The 9,898-nt window shown below is 58.4% G+C and overlaps 1 long non-coding RNA gene across 1 annotated transcript; it reads right to left on the minus strand.

Moving 5' to 3' along the window:
• Window positions 1-7,495: 7,495 nt before the first annotated feature.
• LOC149127475 (uncharacterized) lies at window positions 7,496-9,024 on the minus strand. Its single transcript, XR_016231226.1, has 3 exons — window positions 8,510-9,024; window positions 8,303-8,407; window positions 7,496-7,950 (listed from the first exon to the last, which is right to left on the minus strand). It is a non-coding gene; the product is annotated as an uncharacterized LOC149127475 (long non-coding RNA).
• Window positions 9,025-9,898: the final 874 nt, after the last annotated feature.

Here is a 9,898-nt window from a genome sequence, read left to right on the forward strand (position 1 = left end):
GAACTGTGGGTGCCTGGGTGGCTTGGCAGCTGGAGGAGACGGCCGGCTTCAGTGAGCCCAGCTGGTGCCACTGAGTTGTGTGGGTGCCTGGTCACCGTGCTAATCTGCTCTTGGTGCCACTAATACCAATTTATGAGCAGACAGCCAGGATCAGACAGGCCAGCTGTCAGGCAGTGGAGCAGCTCAGCGTGTGCTTTGATTTTCAGGCTTAGAGCCGGAATTATGAATTAATTAGCAATTCTCTGTTTCTGGAGCTGCTTCGGGCAGGTAGCTCCCAGGGACTAGGTGACATCAGTGATATACTGCGAACCCAGCCCAGCCACCCCCCTGGGAACTCAGCTCTGGTCCCGGCCCCGCCAGCACCTTGCAAGGTGGCTTAGCTGGGCCCTCACCTCTCTAGCCCCTGCACCTCATTAGTACCGCAGAGGGGGCTGGGTTCCATAGCCACATTCTGTGGTTGCCAATGTGGCCCATGGTGCCTAGCACATAGCGGGGCCAGCAAAGCTCTCGGTCACCCTTGGCCCTCCACCCCTCAGTGCGGGGAGACCACCTCCCTGCTGCACCCTGTGCCCGTTTCCTGAGCTCCAAGGGTCGCCGTTTGCAGAAAAAACAGGCAGCATAGTGTGTATTTGTTGATTTTCAAGACTATAATGAAATACCTGGGGCAGGCTGTTTGTAAAGAAAAGAGGTTCTACTCAGCTCACAGTTCTGGAGGCTGGGAGCTGGACGGCGTAGTGCTAGCCCTGGCAAGGGATCCTTGGCTGCGTCACTCCGTGGCGATGGCCATGGCTGAGCGTATGAGGATGGAAGAGAGCGCACCTTGAAAACAGGAAGTGGAGAGCAGCTGGGAGCCCCCGCCCCCCGCTTCTGAGGCCCCGGCTCCAGCAGCCTCAGGACCTCCCACCAGACCCCATCTCTCACAGGTTCCATCACCTCTGCCACCGCCATGCTGGGGGACCAGGCTCCCAGCACATGTACCTCTGTTTGACACACTGTGTGGGATGGTCTAACCGTGTCACCCTGCCAGTGTCACCCTGCCATCTGACTTCCAAGGGGGAGCGCTCCAATGCCCCCCACCTCTGCTCTCTGTCTGCTGGGCTCCAATGCCCCCCACCTCTGCTCTCTGTCTGCTGGGCTCCAGCCTCACCAACCCCCTCTGTGTCCTCCTGAGCGATGTCCCTGATCCTGCCACAGGACCCTGCCACATATCGTTCCCTCTGCCTCCCTGGTTCCTCCCTGCTTCCTCCTAGCCTGTCACCCTTTGGGTCTCTGCTCTGATGTCCCTGACCCTCAGCAGCCACTCTCGGAGCACCTGTGCCTTCCCACACCCCGTCATCACAGAGGGGGCGTTAACTCTTGGGGTCTCCCCATCCAGGTCACGGAGCAGGTACACAGCTGTTGTATTCCCCAGTTTTGCCGGAGCCTACATCCTGCCAGTATGGATTCTCTCCTCGCAGAGCGCTGGAGCCCCTGACGTGGAACTGACCCGCAATAAAGACTTCTCGATGTGGCCGTGTGGCCAGTTCTTCTGGGCGGTGGAGTAGGACTTCCAGCTGTGCCTGTCCTCCCGCCAGTGGGACACAGGGCAGACAGGGCAGTAAGGTGGGGCTGGGGTGACACACGAGCTATGACAGTGACGGGAGAGAGCCAAGCCTCTGTCTTGTTTGAGCCCCTGAAATCCTGCGGTTGGCTCATCATGTGCTCTTTTTTTAAAAGATTTGTTTATTTATATGAAAGGCAGAATGACAGAGGCAGGAGACATACACACACACACACACACAGGGTGGGGGGATTTTTCCATTTGCTGGTTCACTCCCCAAATGCCTGCAATAGCCAGGGCTGGGCCAGACAGAAGCCAGAAGCCTGGAACTCCATCCTGGTCTCTCAATGCACTTGGGTCAACTTCTGCTGCTTTCCCAGGCGCGTTAGCAGGAAGCTGGATTGGAAGCGGAGCAGCCGGGACTCAAACCGGTGCTCTGACATAGGAGGCTGGCAGCTTACCCTGTGTGCCACAGTGCCAGTCCCTCAGAGTGTGCAGTGACTGTGTGCTTTAGGGATGGGGTGATAGACTAAATGGCAAGTTGAAGTCTCTGAGCTGCTTCACTAGGGTCAAACTCCCAAGGGGCCAGGGGACACCTGTGTACCCAGGGACACCAATCTTCCTCCACCCCACTATGTCAGCAATTGTGCCCCAAACCACATTAGGAAAGGGTAGGTGCTTAGTACCTATTTCTTGATTACGTGAGTGAGTGAGCCAAGCACTGCAAAACTAGACCTCACAGTCTATAGCTTTAAGTACACTTTGGATTCAAAGAGGTTTGACGGACTGGCGTGCGTCCTAATGAATGATCATCTGCTTGGAATCTGGTCCACGTCCTGCATCCAGACAGAGCCAGGGCTCCATCGTCCCGCCCTTGCCACAGCCACACTCAAGGAGGCTCCTCCCAGAGCTGGCCTGCCCCTCACTGAGGACAGAGGCTTCAAAACCTTCGTGGAAAAATGGAATTACCAGATCAAGTTTCGGGGACAGGCATTTAGTCTAGTGCTTAGGGCGTGGTGTCCGCCTCCCAGCGCCCGGCTCTGCTTCTGCCTCTGGCTTCCTACCAGCGCTTGGGAGACAATGGCGATAAGGGGGAGCTGGACTGATGATCTGGCTCCTAGCTCCTCGCCTCTCCCACCCCAATTCTAGCCATTGCAGACAGATAAGGGTGAACTAGGGGGTGAGAGCTCGCTCGCTCACTCGCTCTCGCTCTTGCTGCCTCTCAAATATACAAATTTTAAAAGATTTTTATTTATTTGAAAGACAGAGAGAGAGAGAGAGAGAGAGAGCTTTCATCTGCTGGTTCACTCCCTCAACGGATGCAACATCCAGGGCTGGGCCAGGCCAAAGCCAGGAGCCTCTATCCGCGTCTCCCACATGGGTGCAGGGGCCCAAGCACTTGGACCATCTTCTTCTGCTTTCCCAGATGTATTAGCAGGGATCTGGATGGGAAGTGGAGCAGCCAGGACTCGAACCAGTGCTCCAGTGTGGGGCGCCATTGTTTCAGGCAGTGACTTAACCCACTTCGCCGTAATACCAGTCCCAATAAATAATATTTTTTTAAGAAAGTTAAGCTTGCCGGCGCCGCGGCTCACTAGGCTAATCCTCTGCCTTGCGGCGCCGGCCCAATGGGTTCTAGTCTTGGTCGGGGTGCCGGATTCTGTCCCGGTTGCCCTTCTTCCAGGCCAGCTCTCTGCTGTGGCCAGGGAGTGCAGTGGAGGATGGCCCAAGTGCTTGGGCCCTGCACCCCACAGGAGACCAGGATAAGTCCCTGGCTCCTGCCATCAGATCAGCGTGGTGCGCCGGCCGCAGCGCGCCAGCTGCGGTGGCCATTGGAGGGTGAACCAACGGCAAAGGAAGACCTTTCTCTCTGTCTCTCTCTCTCACTGTCCACTCTGCCTGTCTAAAAAAAAATTTTTTTTTAATTAAAAAAAGAAAGTTAAGCTTACCGCAGTGTAAAAAAAATCTGGAACCTGTGCATAGTTTTCCCCTAACACATTTTCCTTAAACTTTTTGAAGACCTCTCATATAGGCATCTCCTACCTGGGTCCTGCCAATCAGATATCCTATTAGTGACAGCAAGGACAAAGTCTCAGCTCTAGAGAATGAAAGCAAGAGCAAATTCTCGGGGCAGGCATTGTGGCATAATGGGTAGAGCCACCTCCTGCGGCACCAGCATCTCATATGGGCACTGGTTCATGTCCCAGCTGCTCCACTTCTGATCCAGCTCCCTGCTAATGCACCTGGGAAAGCATTGGAGGATGGCCCAGGTCCTTGGGCCCCTGCACCCACATGGGAGGCCTGGAAGAAGATCCTGGCTCCTGGCTTTGGATTGACTTAGCTCTGGCCGTTGTGGTCAACTGGGGAGTAAACCAGCGGATGGAAGGCCTTTCTCTCTGTGTAACTCTGTTGTTCAAATAAATAAATAAAATCTTAAAAACAAAGCCTCTAGAAGACCCCCTTTCTCTGTGTGTGTGTCTCTTTCTGCCTCTCTCTCTCTGCCCCCTCCCCACCCTGCACTTCCAGTTTCTTGTCTAAGCCTATCAGAAGACCTGGCAACCCTGCCAGGTGTCAGACAGTGGTTGCCAACCAGCAGTGCTTCCTCCTGCCAGGTGCACAGCCTCCCTGCCCCTCTGCAGTCCCCGGCCACCCCTCCAGGTGAGCCCTCACCTGGCCTCCTGACTCAGGTGCCCATTTGCCTGCCGGGTCCCTGGGCCTCTGCTGTGGATCACATCCCCACGCAGTCCTGTCAGCTACGCTCGTATCTCTCACACCTTCTCCCTGCACCTGACTCCCAGAGCCAGCCCAGTGCTGGAGGCAGGTGCAGTGGACGCTTGTTGGCTGTCTCCTTTCACTCTGTCGCATGCAGGGACCCCCAGACCCACCGGCACGGGGCTGGCTCAGGCCTCGGAGCAGAGCAGGTGCTCACCTGGACTGGCACGTTGAGCTGCATGTAACTATGAGCTGTGTGTGCTCCCTGGGGGTGTGGGGCAGCCTAAGGACCCCAACGCGGCTGCTGGGGAGTAGGCTGGGGGCTGGCCAGGACTGCATAGCCAGGCGCTGGGAGGCTGCAGCCTGCCATGTTCTCTGCACAGCAGGGGTACTTTCTGGTCACTTGGGACTTCCCACAGCTCACCTGGAGGCTGGATTTGCTCTACGCTCATCCCTGGCTCCCAGGGCAAGGACAGAGCTGGAGGCTTCCTTTCCATTCTCCCCTAAGCACCCGCCCCCCCTTCAGCCCTTGGACTGGAGCTACTGTCGCCCTCCGCTCTGTGGCCACAAGTGGATGTGGCCGTGATGGGTTGCAGCGATGGGCTCCCTGCCAGCCCAGCCCCTAAATCCTCCCCTGGACTGCATTCCAGGCTATTTCTCTCCACCCAACCCCCACCCCACCCCGCCACCGACCAGTCTGTCCACAGCCAGGGCAGAATTTGAAGGCCCTAATTACAGATCACCGTACTGCGGTCAGTTTGGACCCCTGAGGAACTGCATGGAGTAGACTCAGCCAAGAGGGTGGGAATTTGGTGCAATGGCTCAAGCCGCCACCTGGGGGTGCTGGCATCTCCTCTGCTGTGCCTGGTCCAAGCCACGGCTGCTTTTCCCATCCAGCTTCCTGCCACAGCACACCCTGGAAGGCAGCAGATGTTGGATCAGGTACTTGGGTCCCTGCCACCACATGGGAGACCTGGATGGAGCTGTGGGCTCCGGGCTCCAACTTGACCCACTGCCAGCTGTTGTGGCGTTTGGAGAGCAAACCAGCAATAGCTGGGGGTGGGTCAAGCTGAAGCCAGGAGCCTCAATATTGCTGATTTCCATGGTTGTTGGTTTTTGTTTTTGTTTTTTTTTTTTAATCTAGGAAGTGTCATGGCGTCAGGTGCATGATGGGAGTGCAACTGTCATCCGTGGTAATTTTATTATGATGACCTAACGGCCATAGCAGGGCTGCAGCCTGCAATCCATTTCAGATCATTCTAGCTGGTGCTGTTTGTAAGTTGCACCATCGGGAAGTTGCAGTTTTCCACTACCAAGCAGGCAGGAGCATTGGCAGTGCACAGAAAGGGAGTGTGGACAGTGCAGAGCTGGCCGCCATGTGGGCTGGAGCGGGCAGTCACGTGGCTTGGCAGGGGTTGTCCCGCCATGGGCCATGCAGGGCTGCAGAGAGCAGTGCTATCAAACTTCAGTTCCTCTTCCTCTCGCTGCCTCCCTGCCTACATCACTGCCTTCCTGTCCCCACCCGCTCTTGGAAAATCACTCCTCTCCTCTGTGCCTCGCCTCCACATATCTCACACCATGGAGCTCATCGACTCCCTGCTGGCCTGGGTTTGGGGGCTGGGGACGCTGAGATCCACACCTCACACCTGCCTGCCTTCAGAGGGCTCCCAGGCTCAAAGGACAGGGTCAGCTGAGCCAGAAGGCGGCACAAGGCCACTTGTGAAGGGGAGGGGCCAGGCCTGGGCTGAGGGTGGGGATCTCCACAGCCCCTCCTCCCTGCGGAAGCTGAACCCAAGAGCCTGTTCTTCTCCCAGGGGGTCCTGGCTGATGGCCAGGGCGCAAACAGTGCAGCAGGCACAGACTGAGCTCTGGGGTCAAAAAAGCTCCCACCGCCCCCTCGCTCTCCAAGTTCACCCAGCCCTGCGCCCTGGCCTGTGCACCTGCCTCTCTCACCAGCTGGGCTCTGCCACCTGCCTCCTCCCCAGCGCCATGTCTGAAAGTCTCCCTCGGCTCAGCCCAGAGCAAAGGCCCCAGAGAGCCTCATCTGTCCACAGAGGCCATTCGCGCTGGTGTTTGCTGTCGGTGGGTCCAGGTGGCAATTGTCTATGGGTAGGACCCCATGCAGGTGAACCCTCCAGCCCTCCTGTTAGTGCATACTGGGCCCCAGCCACGCTCCAGGCTTCATGCTTAGTGCTATAGGGACCAGCCCCCCCCCCCAGTTCCTATAGCACTAAGTCCCTATAGCACCCGCTGGAGGCAGTCCCCGCCTTTGGGGAGCTTGCAGCTGAGGTCGGAGATGAAGCAAAGGGCTGAAGAGTTGGGCCACAACCAGAGGGAGAGGGAGGTCTCTGGGGATGAGTCTGGCAGACACTCAAAGGAAGGAGAGGGCTGGAGGCTGGGGGGAGCAGCAGTCAGGGAGGGCGTCCTAGAAGAGGTGGGGAAGGGACTACAACTCTGGAAGGAAGGAGCTGTCTGCATACTTTGCAGCTGCTCTTGCGTCTGCCCTCCCTCAGGGCCAGGTCCTAGTAAGGTCCCCTGCAGCACACACATGGGGGCAGGTAGCTCAGGGGCGGGGCTCTGTCTGTGCACAGAAGCGGCTGCAGGAGCTGCTCTCCTGGACGGTATCTCTGGCCACATTTCTGCACGTCCCCAGGCCCTGGCCTCGGCCGCTGTGTCTCAGTGCCTTGTGGCTCCTGCCCCCCACCCTCCATGCCATGCACGCTCTGCTCACGCTGCAGGAAGGGTGGGTGCCCACCCCCCCACCCCCCGCTGCTGCACTCTGTGCCTCCGGCCGCTCTAGGGCTGCTGCTCACTGCGGCTCTCACCTCCTCTCTCTCTCTCTCTCTCTCTCTCTCTCTCTGCTCTCTGGATACAACTTTGTGTGTTTTGCTTCCCCAAAGCCCCAAGAGACAGCATCTGTTTGGCTGGACTCTGGCTAGTGACAGCTGCCCTGGGTCAAGGCCCCACGGCTGGTCCCACCAGCTGTGGCCAGAGCATCCGGGATGGAGGGAGGTGGCGGCCCTCAGCTGAGCAGCAGAGGGACAGTGAGAGCCTTGGCTGTGTGTGGGGGGGGTGGGGGCGGGACGGGGGCGGGCGGACAGGCTCAGAACCCTCACCCCAGCCGGTCCTGCAGCACCTCGGCTGGCCCAGTCCCTCAGGGCAGCCTCAGCCGGGGCCATGGTCAGCCGCAGGGCTGAGAACTGTGCAATGCCGTCTCAAACGCTGTTTCCCTAACACTTCACACCAAGACCCAGGGTGGGACCCCGGGGACAATACCCTTGCTCCCGAGAAACCGAGAGCCCCGTCCTTTGGCACAAGCCAGGGGGGCAGGTGCCGCGAGTGGCGTGGCACTCACCAAACCACCAGAACTTTCGAGCAGAAGGTTTTGTTCCTTCTGCCCCCACCCCAGATGACGTGTTCGCCTTTGGTTTTGCCATTGTTCTTTCCAGGGAAATCTGATTTTAAAACAGAGCAAAACAAAACAAAAACCCTGTTTTCCAACCAAAGGGACATGGCATGTGCCAACAAACATGGGATTTGAAAGCTTTGTTTTTAGGGCTCAAGGCGAAAAAAAAAAAAAAAGCCTACGCATCTATCCAGAACAGGTGCCTGGCGCCCACGTGGCCTTCTGGACTTCTGTGTGTGTGGACAACCCAGCATGAGGGTCACGAAGTTTCCGGTTTGCAGGATCTTGCCCCCTGTCGATGAGGAAAGAAAACATCCCAGTGCGAGCATCAGCCGCTGATGTCTCTCCACACCCGGCGCACCGGATGAGCTCCGGCGGTGGGAGGTGCTGACCACCACGCAGCTAGCAGGTAGCCGGTTGCTGTGTGCAATCCACTGTTAGTGTTGGAGAAGGGTTTCGTGGCTCCTGCGGCAGCTCCTCCACCCCGGTGGACCTCCTCATTCTCCTGGTCCTCCTCCCCAGGGAACCGTGGGTTTCCAGGGCAGACCCCAGGGTTCTGTTCCGGGGAGGGGGAGGGGGAGGCGGGGTGGGCTGGGTCACACCCGAGACCCATCACCACTGCCTAAGAAGAAGCAGATACCCACCCGCTCCAGCCAGTGGAAGAAGCCTCAAAAGGCAGCCCTTGGGTCTCTGGGGACAAATCCAAGGTGAGGTGAGGGCTCCGGCACACCCAGGCTGAGGCCTCTCGTCTGTACAACGGGAGAAAGCGCCGCGTGTCTCCACAGGCGCGCAGGGGACGCGAAACGGGATGACGCCACGAGGGCCTGCGGCCAAGGCTGCGGACAACTCACCCGTATCCCTTCCCCCGCTTCCTCGGAGACACAGGCCAGGGGTTCCGCTGAGTCACCCGGAACACAGCCTGTTCCCACACTCCCTGGAAGCTGGAAGTGTCCCTACGGGACAGGGCGTCGCCACCTTAGCCGCGTCTCTGTCTCTACCTTGTGCTGCCGCTTGGAGTGTAGCAAGCGCCACTGGCCCCGGGGCCACCCGTCCTGGAGCACAGGCACCATGCTGCACACTGGGGTGGCAGAGCTAGGGGCCGCCTTGGCCTGCCTTCTTCTAGAAGGTTCTCTGGGTGTTCGGCAGACACTCATCCTGGCCGGCCTCTCCTTGACGAACAGTCTGGCCCAGCGGTGGGATGAGTCACAGCCACCATGACAGGGCTTTTGTCCTCCAGGGGTGGATGCGTCACCTGAGGGTGACACGAAGGCGCCTCTTGGTGCTGCCGAGAAGCTGGCCCCCTCCCGGCAGGCAGTGCAGGAGGAGTGGAGCAGGCCAATGAGAGTTGGTGGCACTAGCAAGTGTGTGTGTGTGGGGGGGGTGTGTGGATGGGTGTGTGGGTGTGTGTGGATGGGTGTGTGGGTATGTGTGGATGTGTGTGGGGGGGTGTGTGTGTGTATGGGTGTGTGGATGTGTGTGGATGGGTGTGTGGGTATGTGTGTGTGGGTATGTGTGGATGGGTGTGTGGGTATGTGTGTATGGGTGTGTGTATGTGTGTGTATGGGTGTGTGTATGTGTGTGGATGGGTGTGTGTGTGGATGGGTGTGTGTATGGGTGTATGGGTGTGTGGATGGGTATGTGGGTATGTGTGGGTGTGGGTATGTGTGGGTGTGTGTGGGGGGGTGGGTGTGTGCGTGGTGTGTGGATGGGTGTGTGGGTGTGTGTGTGTATGGATGTGTGTGTGTGTATGTGTGGGTGTGTATGGGTGTGTGTGTGGTGTGTGTGTGTGTGGTGTGTGTGTGTGTATGTGTGTGGATGGGTGTGTGTGTGGGTGTGTGTGTTCTCTGGGACTCTCGTGGCGAGGACTCACTCAGTCATCAAGAGCGTGCTGGCGAGGTGCAGGAACTTGCCTGGCAGTTGCGATCGCAGGTCAGACGCCGTGTCCGTGCTGGAGCACCCGGGCTCAGTTCCTGGGAGGCGGCGGTATGGCTCAGGCATTTGGGTCTCTTCCACCCACACAGGAGACCTAGACTGGGTTTCTGACTTCAGCTCTACCCAGTCTGGGCTGTCGCAGTGAGTGGAAGCACCTTGTGTTGGGGAGAAGGGGGCGGGAGGGACGGCGTATGTGTGTTGAGTGCTCCTGTGTGCGACAGTGACAGAGACCAATAAACGGCGCCCCCATCTCGGGCCATGGACACCTGCAGATGCTGGTCCCTCCCGGCGCTCGCTGGCTGAGGACA

Source organism: Oryctolagus cuniculus, chromosome 3, assembly GCF_051225735.1.
Source record: "Oryctolagus cuniculus isolate XC-2025 breed Fujian yellow rabbit chromosome 3, ASM5122573v1, whole genome shotgun sequence".
NCBI lineage: Eukaryota > Metazoa > Chordata > Mammalia > Lagomorpha > Leporidae > Oryctolagus > Oryctolagus cuniculus.